This window comes from Bufo bufo, chromosome 3 (genome assembly GCF_905171765.1).
Source record: "Bufo bufo chromosome 3, aBufBuf1.1, whole genome shotgun sequence".
Taxonomy (NCBI): Eukaryota; Metazoa; Chordata; class Amphibia; order Anura; family Bufonidae; genus Bufo; species Bufo bufo.
In genome coordinates this window covers 587,026,293-587,040,556 of record NC_053391.1, presented here as the reverse complement: position 1 = coordinate 587,040,556, position 14,264 = coordinate 587,026,293, and the positions used below count along the sequence as shown (strand labels likewise).

Sequence of the window (14,264 nt, the reverse complement as noted above, 5' to 3'; positions counted from 1 at the left end):
CTTTACTGCGAACTACCGAACAAGCTCCCACAAAACTTTAGGCCCAGGCGTGAATATTCACTGCCTGACCAGTGGAGCTGAAGTATAGCTAACAGGGAGCAATGAGGTGCAAAGGCACCACCCTCGTTGCACTTAGGGGGTAATGTACATATTATTAAAAACCTTGTTTTCTACTGATTGCAGGCATATATGGAGTTACCAGAGATATCATCAGACAAGCACCAATCTACAGCGGCCGACCACTTTAAGTGCGGACAGATGCCCTTTAAGTATCAATGAGCACAAATCTCAGGGTATAGAAGATTTTTCTGCATTTTTTAGACTGCAGATGGAAAGTTCTGTATTATTCATTGAAGTGTTCTTCTAGCCGCTCCCTGTTTTCTGCGGCATATATTATTTGGGTTTAATGCCTACGACTAGGTGGAATAGAGGCCTCATTAATGTGATTTAGTACTTCTTAGTACATGTAATTATACCGGCATCTTCTCGCACAATTGTATTGAGACGTGACAAAGAGGAGACGCTTAAGTGCAACATGGCCGTGCACAGATGTAATACATGATCCGCTCATCGTAATAGTTACAGTCTCACAGCTTGATAGCGGCGCTGTCTTTGCTTTAAAGCCATTTGGATTTCATACTGCTGGTAATGGGTCCCTTCTGCTCAAAGCGCTAAGCAGTAACACATCGCTGTGGTATTGTAAATTCTGGGTAACGCAGCATGGTGACATTGTGGTTTACAGTGACACCTACCAGCATTACAGATAATCAAGCTGTGATATTATAGCTCATAGAAATGGGGGACGATTACACGACTGGTCCTCCCTGGAGAAGAGGCGAGACACGTGCGGGATTTTAGGGAGCCATCGCCTGTCAACAACCGATCCCCGTCAGTTCTGCTCATACTTCATCCTGGTGTTCCGGGTCCAGATCATGACCTGGGCTTTTCAGGCGGAATCTGCGGTATTTCCAAATGATCGGTTCGGATGACAGGTGGGATGGAACGACGTCTGGTTGTCGTTTTCAGGCTGAGCAGAACTTAAACCTTGTGATTTCACTGGAAAAAAACAAGAGAAAGAAGAAAAAAAAAAGGAGAATTTACACGTGTGCTTACAATAAGATATTGTCCTCTGCATGGGGAGGTTATTGGAAGCTGCGGAGCAGCGGAGTCATAGTCTGGCAACGCGGTACAGGGCATGCATACCGATGGTGTGAACAAGCAGATCACGTGAAAGGACTTGTGAAAGAATGGGGGAGTTTTTGGCAAACCCCCCCCCCCCCCCATTCTGCCGGACCTGCAAAGGGAAGATGACTTATCTGCTCCACAGTGCTGGCTCCCTGGCTCTTCTCCTGCAGGCCTTCGATGATCCGATGGGCTCCATCGATGTCAACATCCGGTTTGACATCGCAGCAGCCAATCACTGGCCCTGGCGGTGTCCACTTCCCCTTACACCATGACAAATGGTCACATGACGGAAGAGGAGCTGGACACCACAGTGTGAGTGGGGGTCCAACTCCTGGCATACCCAACCGATATGGGTTCTGGTAATGGGACTGAGTTTGCAGTGTATTTTCCAGCCACTGCACACTGTACAGTACTGAGCTAGTCCCAGTGATCGGCTGATTGGTCGAGGAACCAGGAGTTGGACCCCCATAAATATGAAATGGATGACCTATCCTAAGTTCCGGAAAACCCATATAAGGCAATTATTACAGTTCATAGTAAAACTAAGCTATTTCAACCACTGAACACCCCCCTAAGAAAACGTCAGCTGTACATAGATTAGTCAGAAAGTCCCTTATGGCTACGATGTTTCACATGGCTGACTCCAAACCACCTTACAAAAAAAGAGTCATGGAGGAGACATCGATATGATTGCAATAACTAGGACAACTGGCTGTAAGAACGGTCACTATGATCTTGGACCATTATCTACAGTAATACTTGAGTAATACTACAGATAAAGAGTCCAGATTACTATTTTTCCTACTGCCCCTTATTCCCCCTCTGTCAGCCTGTAAGGCTGCACTGAAATGCATTACAATGTGGGGACTGCTGCGCATGCTGCATACAGAGGTCCTCTCCATTATGTCAGCGCAGCACAGCAGTCTGGACTGTGTATTTCAACGCAGCTTTGAGTCCTGATAGCGGGGGAACGGGGGGCAAGGGGAAAATAAAAAAATTTCATTTGGACCCCTTATATGCTGTACAATAGTCCAGAATCATGGTGATGAATTCCCTTTAAGGTGTCCATACACCCTCATAAGCTGTTGCTTGATCTCCCCAACTCCTCCATACACCTACACACTCGGTTCGGTTGAGTATGTATATGCTGTCTGTGGGGAAGGAGGAGAAGGCCATTGTCAGACACCTCTGGCTTATCTCTCAAAGTACAAAAGAATAGGCTGGAAAAATTCAGATCGTTCGATCCTTCTCTCCTGTGAAATCATCAGTCAGGGAGAAGATTCTGGGCTGGACCTGCCTACAATGCCCTAATGTGTATGGGGTTCTTTAGTTGCAAGGCCCTGTGCTGATAACTGTGCAGCTGCATTACCAGCAAGGAGGGAAACTTCAGATGGTGGCAGAATTATGAATAAAGTGTATTTGTAAGTGACTTTTTTCTCTGTTCCATGTAGGTTCCTTTCCTTAAAGGGTGTTTAATATTGATGACCTATCCTCAGGCTACTTCATCAATATCAGATCGTGGGGGCCAGCACAGCCACGGATCAGCCATGTGGCGCCTCAGTGGCGTTATGTTCTTCGGGCACATGGCCTAGGCGCAACTCAGTCCCATTCAAGTGAATGGAGCTGAGCTGCAATACCGAGCACAGCCATTATACCATGGACAGCGCTGTGCTTGGTAAGCTGCAAGGAGGTCACAGCGCTCACCAGAGTGCTGCGGCCTCTTCAAACAGCTAATCAGCAGGGATCCCAGGTGTCAGACCCTCACAAATCAGGTATTGATGACCTATCCTGAGGATAGGTTATCAGTATTAAACACCCCAAAATCCCATTAAATGTACTATTGAATGGGTCAATCTTAACATCATCTAGATCAGGCATGTCCAAACTGAGGCCCTCCAGCTGTAGCAAAACTACAACTCCCAGCATGCCCTAATAGCAGTAAGCTATCCAGGCATTCTGGGAGTTGTAGTTTTGCAACAGCTGGAGGGCCGCAGTTTGGACGTGCCTGATCTAGATTCTAGAACATTTTAAGAGATTGTGTGAATAAAGGAGAATGCTTAGCGCTGTCACTGCAACAAAGACAATTCCACAAGCAAAGGATATCTGTAAAAGTGGAAGGTCACAAAAAATGACGTACCAGATAGGCAAAATTATAACTTATGTCTTGTTCAGGTGCCAAGAAGGCAGCCGTCAACACTTCCTGTGAAGTAAATGAAATGTATGAAGATATGAGATGACTGTCTGATGGACATCCCCTGTGATTTGCCACTAGAATAGGTGAGCAGTTCCTGTTATAAGATTGTGGATCAGAGACTATAGCCAGTGTAAAATCTGGATTAATGTGTGGTGTGCGTGCAGGAATGGGTCATGGTTCTCTGGGCAGATGAATCCAAGTTTTTGATATTTAGCAATGATAGGGTTAAGGGTCAAAAATGTGATGCATCACACAATGTGAAATATGGAGAAGCTAATGTCATGATTTGGAAAGCTACAACCCTGTCTATATAAGGTCTCAGCGCTGAGAATGCATTTCAGAGCAAAAAGTATGACATGAAAAAGAAATAATTGCCTGTAGAGCTCAGAGACAGGATTGTGTGGAGGCACAGATCTGGAGAAGTTTTCATAAAATGTCCGGTGCACTGAAAGTTCTCAAGAGCACATTATCCTCCATAATTCTTAAATGGAAGAAGTTTGGAACCACCAGGACTCTTCTTAGAACTGGCCGCCTCACCAAACTAAGTAATTGGGGAAAAGAGCCTTGGGAAGAGAGGTGACCAAGAAGCCAATGCTCACTTTGGCTGTGCTCCACAGATCATGCATACAGATGGGAGAAACGTCCAGAGGGTCATCCATCACTGCAGCGTTTCTTCAATCTGGGCTTTCATGGCAGAGTGCCCAGAATTTAGCCTCTCCTAAGTAAAAGACACATGAAAGCCCTGGATTTTGCAAAAAGGCACCTAAAGGCCTGTGAGAAAAAAAGATTCTCTGGTCTGATGAAATCAAGATTACATTTTTTGGCCTCAGTTCTAAACATCATGTCTGGAGGAAACTAGGCACTGCTGATCACCTGCCCAATACAATCCCTACAGTGAAGCATGGTGATGGCAGCATCATGTTGTGGGGTGTTTTTTAGTGACTGAGACAGGGAGACTGGTCAGGTTTGAGGGAAAGCTGAATGGCGCAAAGTACAGAGATATTCTTATTGAAAGCCAGACTGGGCCAAAGGTTCACCTTTCAACAAGACAATGACCCTAAGAACACAGCCAAGACAGCACATAAGTGGCTTAGGAACAATTGTATTAATGTCCTTAAGTGGCCCAGCCAGAGCCCTGATTTTAACCCAGTTAAACATCTCTGGAGAGACCTGAAATGGCTGTCCACCGATGGTTCCCAACCAACCTGACAGAGCTTGAGAGGATCGGCAGAGAAGAATGGCAGAAAATCCCTAAATCCATGTGTGCAAACTTTGTGGCATCATACCCAAGAAGACTGGAGGCTGTAATTGCTGCCAAAGGGGCTTTAACTAAGTCCTGAGTAAAGGGACTGATACTTATGTCAATGTGATATTTTAGTTTTTCCTTTTCAATCAATTAACAAAGATTTTGAACCTTCTATTTCACTTTCTCATTATGGGGTATTGTGTGCAGAATGATGGAGAAAAACTTTATTTATTTTTTTATTTAACACAAGGACACATAACAAAATGTGAAAAAAGAGAAAGGGTCTGAAGACTTTCTGAATGTATTGTACAAGTCCATCAACATTCATTTAAAGTGCTTTTCACATGGCCCGATGCAAAGTGAAAGAAGGACGAATGATCGTTATTATGATCCTTCGTCCCCATTCACTTTGCATATTGTTGGCAGCACATCCTCTGCTTACATAAGGTGATGTGCTGGTGACAAATGATGGTTTTGTGTGCCACAAACATTGAAAGATGCAATCACCTAACCAACTAATGTCTTGCTTGCTTTCTCGGTGATCAGGATCACGTTTACATGGGTTAATTATCGGGAATGAACTTTCGTAGGAACATTCGTTTCCAATCATTGGCCTTATCCTCGGCTGGTGTAAAAGGACCCTAAGGATAAGATGTGAATAGGCTACTGAATGATGATGGTGGGAGCAGTGTAGACAAGTGAGCAGTAGGTGACTTACATGGGATATTGTAGACTTTCTCTTGCATGTAAGCCATATTTAAGAAATATTCAATCATCTGCATATTTGGCACCTCTGGCCCTTTATGATATACATAGTAACACACACTAGCACCCCTGACAGTAGAGGTGTTAATCTAATAAAGTAACTGTGGATTTTAAAGTAAAAGTCTGATGAAAAATGGAGATTTACAACCTAGAGAGACGTGGAGGTAGAACTGTTTATGCCGGCGATGTTTTCATAGCACACAGCAGGGCACTAGAATGTGTTATTTAACACCATCCTCAAATTAAGTAGCATATAGATAAATATAATTGCAGGCTAAATTTCCATACCCAAAGTGGTCTACTGGGACATATAAGCAGGGTCATATTTTCCTGGTAGAGTTATTTGTGAGGAAGTAGCAGAATAAATCCTTTTGGATCAGGAGATGTATGAAGCAATTGTGGCTCGTGGCTTGGGACTTTATTGAAGCTTTTCTTAATGCCAAGTACTCAAGGACTTGGAAAGCTAAATGGCTTAGGAATAAAACCGTACATTCAAAAGTGGGGATTTCAGTTTGGTTAATATGTAAATATATAAAGTGTCACCGTGGAGGCTCACAATCTTATTTCTCAGGTACACACACTAGAGCGAAATTCATAGGAAGCTAATTACCTTTACAGTTTACATCCGGCGAGGGCAGACTCCATATACATCAAACTGGAGTGCTTTGGAGTCTTGGAGGGAATACAGATACAGAGAGATGTACAGTGCTTTGCAGAAATATTCATTTCGTTGGTGATTTTCCCTGTTTTATTGCATTATAACCTGAAATTAAAATACATTGTTGGAGGCTTGGACCATTTAATTTACACAACATGCCTATCACTTTGAAGGTGCAGAATATTTTTTTTTTACTGTGACACTAGCAATAATAATAATAATAATAATAATAATTTATTATTAAAGCGCCATTCATTCCATAGCGCTGTACATATGAAAGGGGGTATACATACATAATACAGACAATGGCACAAGACGAGTTACAGACTGGTACAGAAGGAGAGAGGGCCCTGCCCGTGAGGGCTTACAATCTACATGGTATGGGAGAAGGACACAGTAGGTGCGGGTGAAGTTGGTCATGGCGGTATAGAAGCAGCAGGGTCATTGGTTGTAGGATTGTCTGAAGAGGTGGGTTTTTAAGGTTTCTTTTGAAGGATTCCACTGTAGGCGAGAGTTAATTAAAATAGGATTTATTTACAGAAGACTATACACGTGACGTTCCGGTCATTTAAGAACTTTTTCAAACTATAACAACACAACATATATATGTACATGAACAATTAATCTATAACAGTGTTTATTATTACTGATATATATTTAAATGTACCTACCAGGTATAGCTTGGTACATTGGAGACATGTTTGCACCGATACTGTTATACATGAATTGTACTTTACATGATTATGATGCTTCAAAAAATGTATAATCGCATACCTCCCAACCATCCCAGATCCGGTGGCTGTCCCGGCGTCCCCGGGGTATATCCTGCTCTCAACTTTCTCTGCATCCTTAAGACTTCGAGACAGTTGACTGCAATGGTGAAGCAGGGAGCGATGCGGTCACACATCGCGCTGTTGAGCAGTGTAGGAGGAGTGTGCAAGCCTGGGAATCAGCCTACACAGTGTCGGACTGGGGTACCTAGGGACCACCAGTAAAATTTATTTTGGGGGCCCACCGTACGGATACATTCAAAAATAATAAATAATCTAGCAAGTTTTTTATATGAACATAAGCTGGTTGAGGTGCTGTACATTGAATATATGTATGTAGTGTACTAAATCTAATGTGTTATTATGTGCCTGAGCATTCACCCCATGAAGATCTATACTTTGGAGCCATTATGTTGATTCAATTACAGATGTTAGTCTCTTAGGGTACGTGTCTAATAGCTTAGGTCATCTAAGCACTGGAATTTTTGCCCATTCTTCCAGGCAAAACTGCTCCAACTCCTGCAAGTCATGTCTCAGATTCTCCATTGGACTGAGGCCTGGGCTTTGACGCCAGTGTAGCTTTAGCCGTATGTTTAGTGTCATTCTCCCGATGGAAGGTGAATGTCTGTTCCAGTCTTAAATCTATGGCCGACTGAAACAGGTTTTCCTCAGGCATTGTCCTGGACTGTATTTACTGCCATCCCTCTTTCTTTCAATCCTGACCAGTTTTCCAGTTCCTAACAATGAAAAGAATCCCCATTTCATGATGGTTCCACTGCCATGCCCCACTATGGATATGATATTCTTTGGGTGATGGGAAGTGTTTGGTCTACACTAATTAAAGAGTTTCCCATGATGGCCAAAGATTTCAACTTTAGTCTAATCTGACCAGAGAACCTTCCTCCATGTGTTTCATCCACATTCTGTTTGGTAAATTCCAAACCTGTTTTCTTATGGTTTTCCTTAAGCAATGGCTTTTTTGTCCACTCTTGCAAAAATCCCCACTCTGTGGAGCATACGGCTTAGAGTGGTCCTGTGGAGATACTTCCATCTCTGCTGCAGATCTTTGGACTCCTCCAGTTTTATCATTGGTGTTTTTGTTGAATATCTAGTTCAGTGTTCCCCAACCTGTGGCATGATGGGAGGTGTAGTTTTGCAACAGCTGGAGAGCCACAAGTTGGAGATCACTGCTCTAGTTGATGCCTTCCATTCCCAGTCTGTGAATTTGGGTGGGTGGCCTTCTCTTTTCAGGTTTGTAATTGTGCCATATCATTTCCATTTTTACCTTCTGTGTCACCCCTATCTTCTCATAGATTATAAACTCTGGCGAGCAGGGCCCTTATTATTTTATTTGTTGACTTGCTTGTTGCTATGTAATATATTATCTTGTTTGTACATGAACCCTCTGATTGTAAAGCGTTTCGGAATATGTTGGCCAGAACAGGTGTATAAATTTATACTAATATCATGTGACAGATCATGTGACATTTTGATGTTAATTGATTGGACGAGACCTAACTTTGGGGTATCATAGCAAAGGGGGTAAACGCATATGCCCTTACAACTTTTCAGTTCTTATTTTTTTAAACAATTTGAACTATTTTGTCAGGTCTATTACATAAAATCTAAATTAAAATACATTTTAATTCCAGATTCTAATTCAATGAAACAGGAAAAAAAAAAGGCAAGTCTCTGTACTTCTGCCTGGGGCATAGACATAAAGAGTTACAGAGATGGCAGTTACACCTGTGCCATTCTGCCATGTAAGAAGACAACAGTATTATAAATAGTACATGTGACCCTCTTACAGATTTTGAATTGGGAGCCCAGGAGCTACTTCTTTTGGACCACTACAGAGATTGTTTATTCATTATGCTGTCATTTTTGATTGTACATCAAGCGAATACATTTGTAAACAGAAAAAAAAAAGTATAGAAACATATAGCTTGACATACTCATAGACTATAATTTGGCATAGTTCAAAAGTGCATTCTTTTGACTTTGTTTGTCATTGTTTACTTTCTGTACGTTGCCTTGAATGCCTTTGAATCTCCAAATCTTTATTTTAAACGTATACATTTTTCTTAAAATAACGGACAGAAATGTATTAAATGTAATGTGAGAAAGGCCATTAGTTGCTTAGAGGCTACCTTGGGTTCCTATTACAAGCTTGATCTTGGAGTAATCTTAATTGGACAACCACTCCTGGGGAGGGTCCTAATGGTCATGAATGTCCTCTGTTTGTAAGCTATCTGTCTGAGAGATGGATTTGTAGCCTTTTCCGGCCTGATGAGCATTGACAACTCTACTTCTTAGGTCCTCAAAAATATCCTTAGTTCATGCCATGATATCTTTCCACAAACATGTGTTATGAAGATCAGACTTTGATAGCTAATTGTTCTTCAAATAAAACTGGTCGCCCACTCACACCTGATTGTCTTCCCACTGACTGAAAACACCCGACTATAATATTGCCTTCAAATTATCTGCTGATCCTAAAGGTTCACAGATATGTGATATTGGATCATTTTCCTCAATAAATAAATGACCAAGTCTAATATTTGACTCATTTGTTTGATTTGGTTACCTTTATCTACTTTTAGGACTTGTATGAAAATCTGCACTTTAAAATTGGGGAAATAATTTTTCGTTTTTCGTAAGATGGGAAATAATCAAAACATTTGAGCAAAAATAATGAGACAAAAAGTAAAGCAGTCCCTGCCCATAATAACTTCCGATTGGATACCTTGTTTCACCAAATCCAGGATCACCAGGGATGCTTGATGGCTGCTTATCTCTCTTAGGGTACTTTCACACTTGCGTTTACATTTTTCTTTATTGAGATCTGTCTTAGGGTCTCAGTACCGGAGAAAAGCGCTTCCGTTTTTTACCCATTCATTGTCAATGGGGACAAAACTGAACTGAACGGAGTGCACCAGAATGCATTCTGTTCCGTTTGGTTGTGTTCCCATCCCGGAGAGCAAACCACAGCATGCTATGGTTTTCTTTCCGTCATGGGATGCAGAACAAAACGGATCCGTCATGACCCACAATGCAAGTCAATGGGGACGGATAACTCATTTTAGGCTACTTTCACACTTGCTTTTTGTGCGGATCCGTCATGGACGGATCCGTTCAGATAATACTACCTTCTGCATCCGTTCAGAACGGATCCGTTTGTATTATCTTTAACATAGCCAAGACGGATCCGTCTTGAACACCATTGAAAGTCAATGGAGGATGGATCTGTTTTCTATTGTGCCAGATTGCGTCAGTGAAAACGGATCCGTTCCCATTGACTTACATTGTGTGTCAGGACGGATCCGTTTGGCTCAGTTATATCAGACGGACACCAAAACGCTGCAAGCAGCGTTTTGGTGTCCGTCTCCAAAGCGGAATGTAGACGGAACGGAGGCAAACTGATGTATTCTGAGCGGATCCTTTTCCATTCAGAATGTATTAGGGCAAAAACTGATCCGTTTTGGACCGCTTGTGAGAGCCCTGAACGGATCTCACAGACAGAAAGCCAAAATGCCAGTGTGAAAGTAGACTAACTCTGACACAATAGAAAACGGATCCGTCCCCCATTGACTTTCAATGGAGTTCACGACGGACCTGTCTTGGCAATGTTAAAGATAATACAACCGGATCTGTTCATAATGGATGCAGATGGTTGTATTATCAGTAACGGAAGCGTTTTTGCTGAGCCCTGCCGGATCCAGCAAAAACGCTAGTGTGAAATAACGTATACAAATAACGTATACGCTATACAGTGGGGTCTGTTCATTATAGAGTTTCATTGTAAAAAAGAACAAGTATACTTTTTTATTTTTTTTTACCAGGCTGTGCAGGATACAAGAACGTGTTTTTCTCTAAGATATACGTCAAACAGAGGCATAAAACGTGATGTGAACCCACCCTTACCTATAAAACAGGGTCAGGATGATGATAGATATAGATAGATTTGAGATTGATTTATTGATTGATTGATTTGAGTTGGATAGATTGATTGTAAATAGATGTGAGATAACTAGATCAGGAAGATAGATTTGAGGTGGCTAGATGAATAGATAGATAGATAGATAGATAGATAGATAGATAGATAGATAGATAGATAGATAGATAGACAATAGATAGATAGATAATAGATAGATAGAATATAAATAGATAGATAGATATTGATGGGATGAATATATAGAGAGATTGATTTAAAACAGATATGAGTTACATAGATTAAATATTTTTGAGATAGATCTGAAATAGATGTGAGATAAATATATCGGATAGATAAACTTATTAGATAGATAGATAGCCAGATGGATAGATAGATAGATAGATAGATAGATAGATACTGTGGGTGAATAGATAGATAGATAGATAGATAGATAGATAGATAGATAGATAGATAGATAGATAGATAATAGATAGATAGATAGATAGATAGATAATAGATAGATAGATACTGTGGGTAGATAGATAGATAGATAGATACATTGATAGATAGATAGGAGGGTAGATAGATAGATAGACCAGCGTGTTTTGACATTTGTAGTTGATATCACTAATACTATTGTTTCTAGTAGACAGTTCTGAAAAAGGAAGATATAAATCCTTAGATTATGATCAATACATTCTACATAGGTTACAATCCCTGAAAATAAATGTAAGTATATTACATCTGCGTTTCTCCCTCAAACTATATTTTACATCTCTGACTCTTGGCCCCAGGTCACTTCTAGCTGATTTATCTCTAGAGGTTTGCGAGCTCCATGAGACTGTATAAACAAAGCACTTGGGTGTAGCACCATGTATCATGCATGTGTTAGGATTCTAGAATTATTTATGTATTTGCCACAACTTCCAAGAGCAAAATAAAACTTGCCCTAAATTATAATCCAGTGTAATAGAAGATAATAAATGAGGAGGATATTTTATAGTGTGGTTTGCAGATAATGAGTGCTCATCAACAAGAAAAAGTGTCCACATACAATTCCTTGAGAATGTTTCCCTTGAGGAACGGTGCAAGTCTTCAGGAGCCTGAAGAGGACTACTGGCAGATATCAGCTGAGAGCTGGAAAGGGGCACAGTAGTTGTAAATCACTTTATGAAATAATGTACTTATGTTTTATTGATTACATACAGCCTGTAGGCATTTGTATAACTAATCTGCCTCTTATCTCTTCCTACATTTACTTTCTAATCCCAAGAACTAATTAGCAAGATCACTTAATTCTTAGCATTTAGAGACTGGCAGGGGGTTAATCCTCAGCACTCCCTTGTCCTTACACACAGATATCTGATATGTGCCTCTATTTATTCCTTGTGTGAGCTGCTAGGCCACTTTGGAAGGGAATGTAGACGATGTTTGCTCTGTTATTAGGCATTGTCCCCTTACAGGGGGTGTCACCATGTCACCAGGCTACTACTATCTTTTGGAGGTATTTAGATACAGGTTAATGGCAGCTAAATGAATATTGTCCCAGGATGAAGAAAGGCCTGGCTACCCCTTTTGTCAATGAAGATGCCTAACAGTCCCTCAAAAGTTTTAAACTGGAAGTGTTGCACAGAGATTTATGTGGTCCCTGATTTGTTTCTCACCCGGTACATTATAAACTGCTACTTCCAGGATTTCTGTTGCTGGTTCAGTCTAATGGCCCCATTTATTATGCTTTGATGTATGATCATATATGTAAATGTGACCTGCTTTGGGTATATTGGTTTGCCTTACTATGTTGTAGAACTACAAATTCCATCATGCTTTGGCAAATACTGTGTGTATCTGTCAAAGGACAGTTCCCCAATCCTAGGCTAGACTATATAGAGTGAAGAAGAGTTTCCTGGTGATGCTGGCACTTATGGTTCCACAAATGACAAGTCGCTTTATGCAGGATCTAGTAGTCCATGCAGGTTATTATTCATTTACTATGACATCTTTGTACCGTGCTGGTGCTCTGGAGATCCTGAGATTGAATTCTCTCTGCTTGTCTGGTTAGGTGATGTTACTGACATATGACAATAGTAATGGGGGCCCCTGCTGAGCTGAAGCTTCTGGGTACCAGTCTGTAATTAAGCTAAGTGTTAAATGATCACAGGGACAATCCCTCTGTGTCCAGTGAAGGGCATTAACATGTAAAGTAATGGCTAATGATGCCTTGTAATCCCCTGGTTTAGTGAAGAGCTAGATAGTTTACAAAGAGTCACTTTACAAAAGGATTACACTGGATTAACAGGATGCACCCTGCTGAGGGCAATGACCAACACACAAACTTTCCTAGACCAGCAGACACTCACCTAAACAGCATGAGACATGTCACTGAGCCTCTGAGCTGAGAACCTGACACACTCAACACATGGGCTTTGGCACTTACAGAGTTAAACCAATCCTCACATGCTTGCTAGACTTCAATTTAGAACTGTTGTCTACAAAGAGATCTAACCCATGAAGCTGAACATCATTACTGCCATAAAGGGAGATGGAAGTGCTCATCAGATGTCTCCAAACCTATTTGTTCCAATCCCTCTGTAATCATATCTGTGACAAGGTTAACTTTAGTCTAAACTCCACATTGCTGTGCTGAGAAGCTGGGGCTGGCTGTATATTACACACCACTTCACATGCACTGCTTCTCCAGCCAAAAGCCATCTAAACAATGTAAAACATTATTCCATTGCTGGGTATAAACTGATAATAAACAGTACTTACCTAGTACTTGATGCCTTCATTGTCCTCTCTCCTTGCATGCTTCTTCTTCTTCATGGACACCTTCCTTGGGGTGCTGGACCCCATTAGACAAGTTGTGTAGGACATAGACACCTTCTCATTGTACCAAGACAACTCCTGGTGTGGAATGTGACACCTTCAGGGTGTTGAATGCTCAGATCTAGTTTTGGCCAATAAGGGGTCAATAGCAAGTTCTCTGGATCCCAAGTTGAGTGTCTCTGCACCTCAGGTGATGGTTCCCTGCCTCTGCTGTGCATTGTGCTGACTGATGAGGTCTTCTGCTTGGAGGACCTGATTGAGGAAGGTTCCTGGTCTTGGCAGGGTGCTGAGGTTCATGAGCATGTCCATCCTGGCTCTGGTGCACACATCTCACTGGAAACCACAGCCAGAGAGCTGGGCAAACAGACAGCAGCAGAGCACACAGCTGAAACCTGAGCTGCTGGCACAGGGACATGTGACTAGCTGCTGGCCAATGGCCAAGGGGATGGAAGGATCACAATGATAATAGTAGCAATTTGTAACTTCCAATCTCCTCTATGTAACCCACAAGTATTGTAAACACAGTGTGATCTATTGGTGTAATACACACATTGGCTGCTGGGTAATTATGATATTAATATGTGGGTAGTGCTCTACTTTATCTCGCCTGAGTCTGGCATTTCAAGGTCTCAGGAAGAGAGCAAATTAGGGCAAACAATAAAGGCAATGAATGTTCTGAGTGATGT

The 14,264-nt window shown here is 41.5% G+C and overlaps 1 long non-coding RNA gene across 1 annotated transcript; it reads right to left on the bottom strand.

Moving 5' to 3' along the window:
* Nucleotides 1-1,024: 1,024 nt before the first annotated feature.
* Nucleotides 1,025-13,945, bottom strand: LOC120996119. The gene is made up of 2 exons (XR_005777729.1): nt 13,522-13,945; nt 1,025-1,056 (listed from the first exon to the last, which is right to left on the bottom strand). It is a non-coding gene; the product is annotated as an uncharacterized LOC120996119 (long non-coding RNA).
* Between the last annotated feature and the right edge of the window lie 319 nt (nt 13,946-14,264).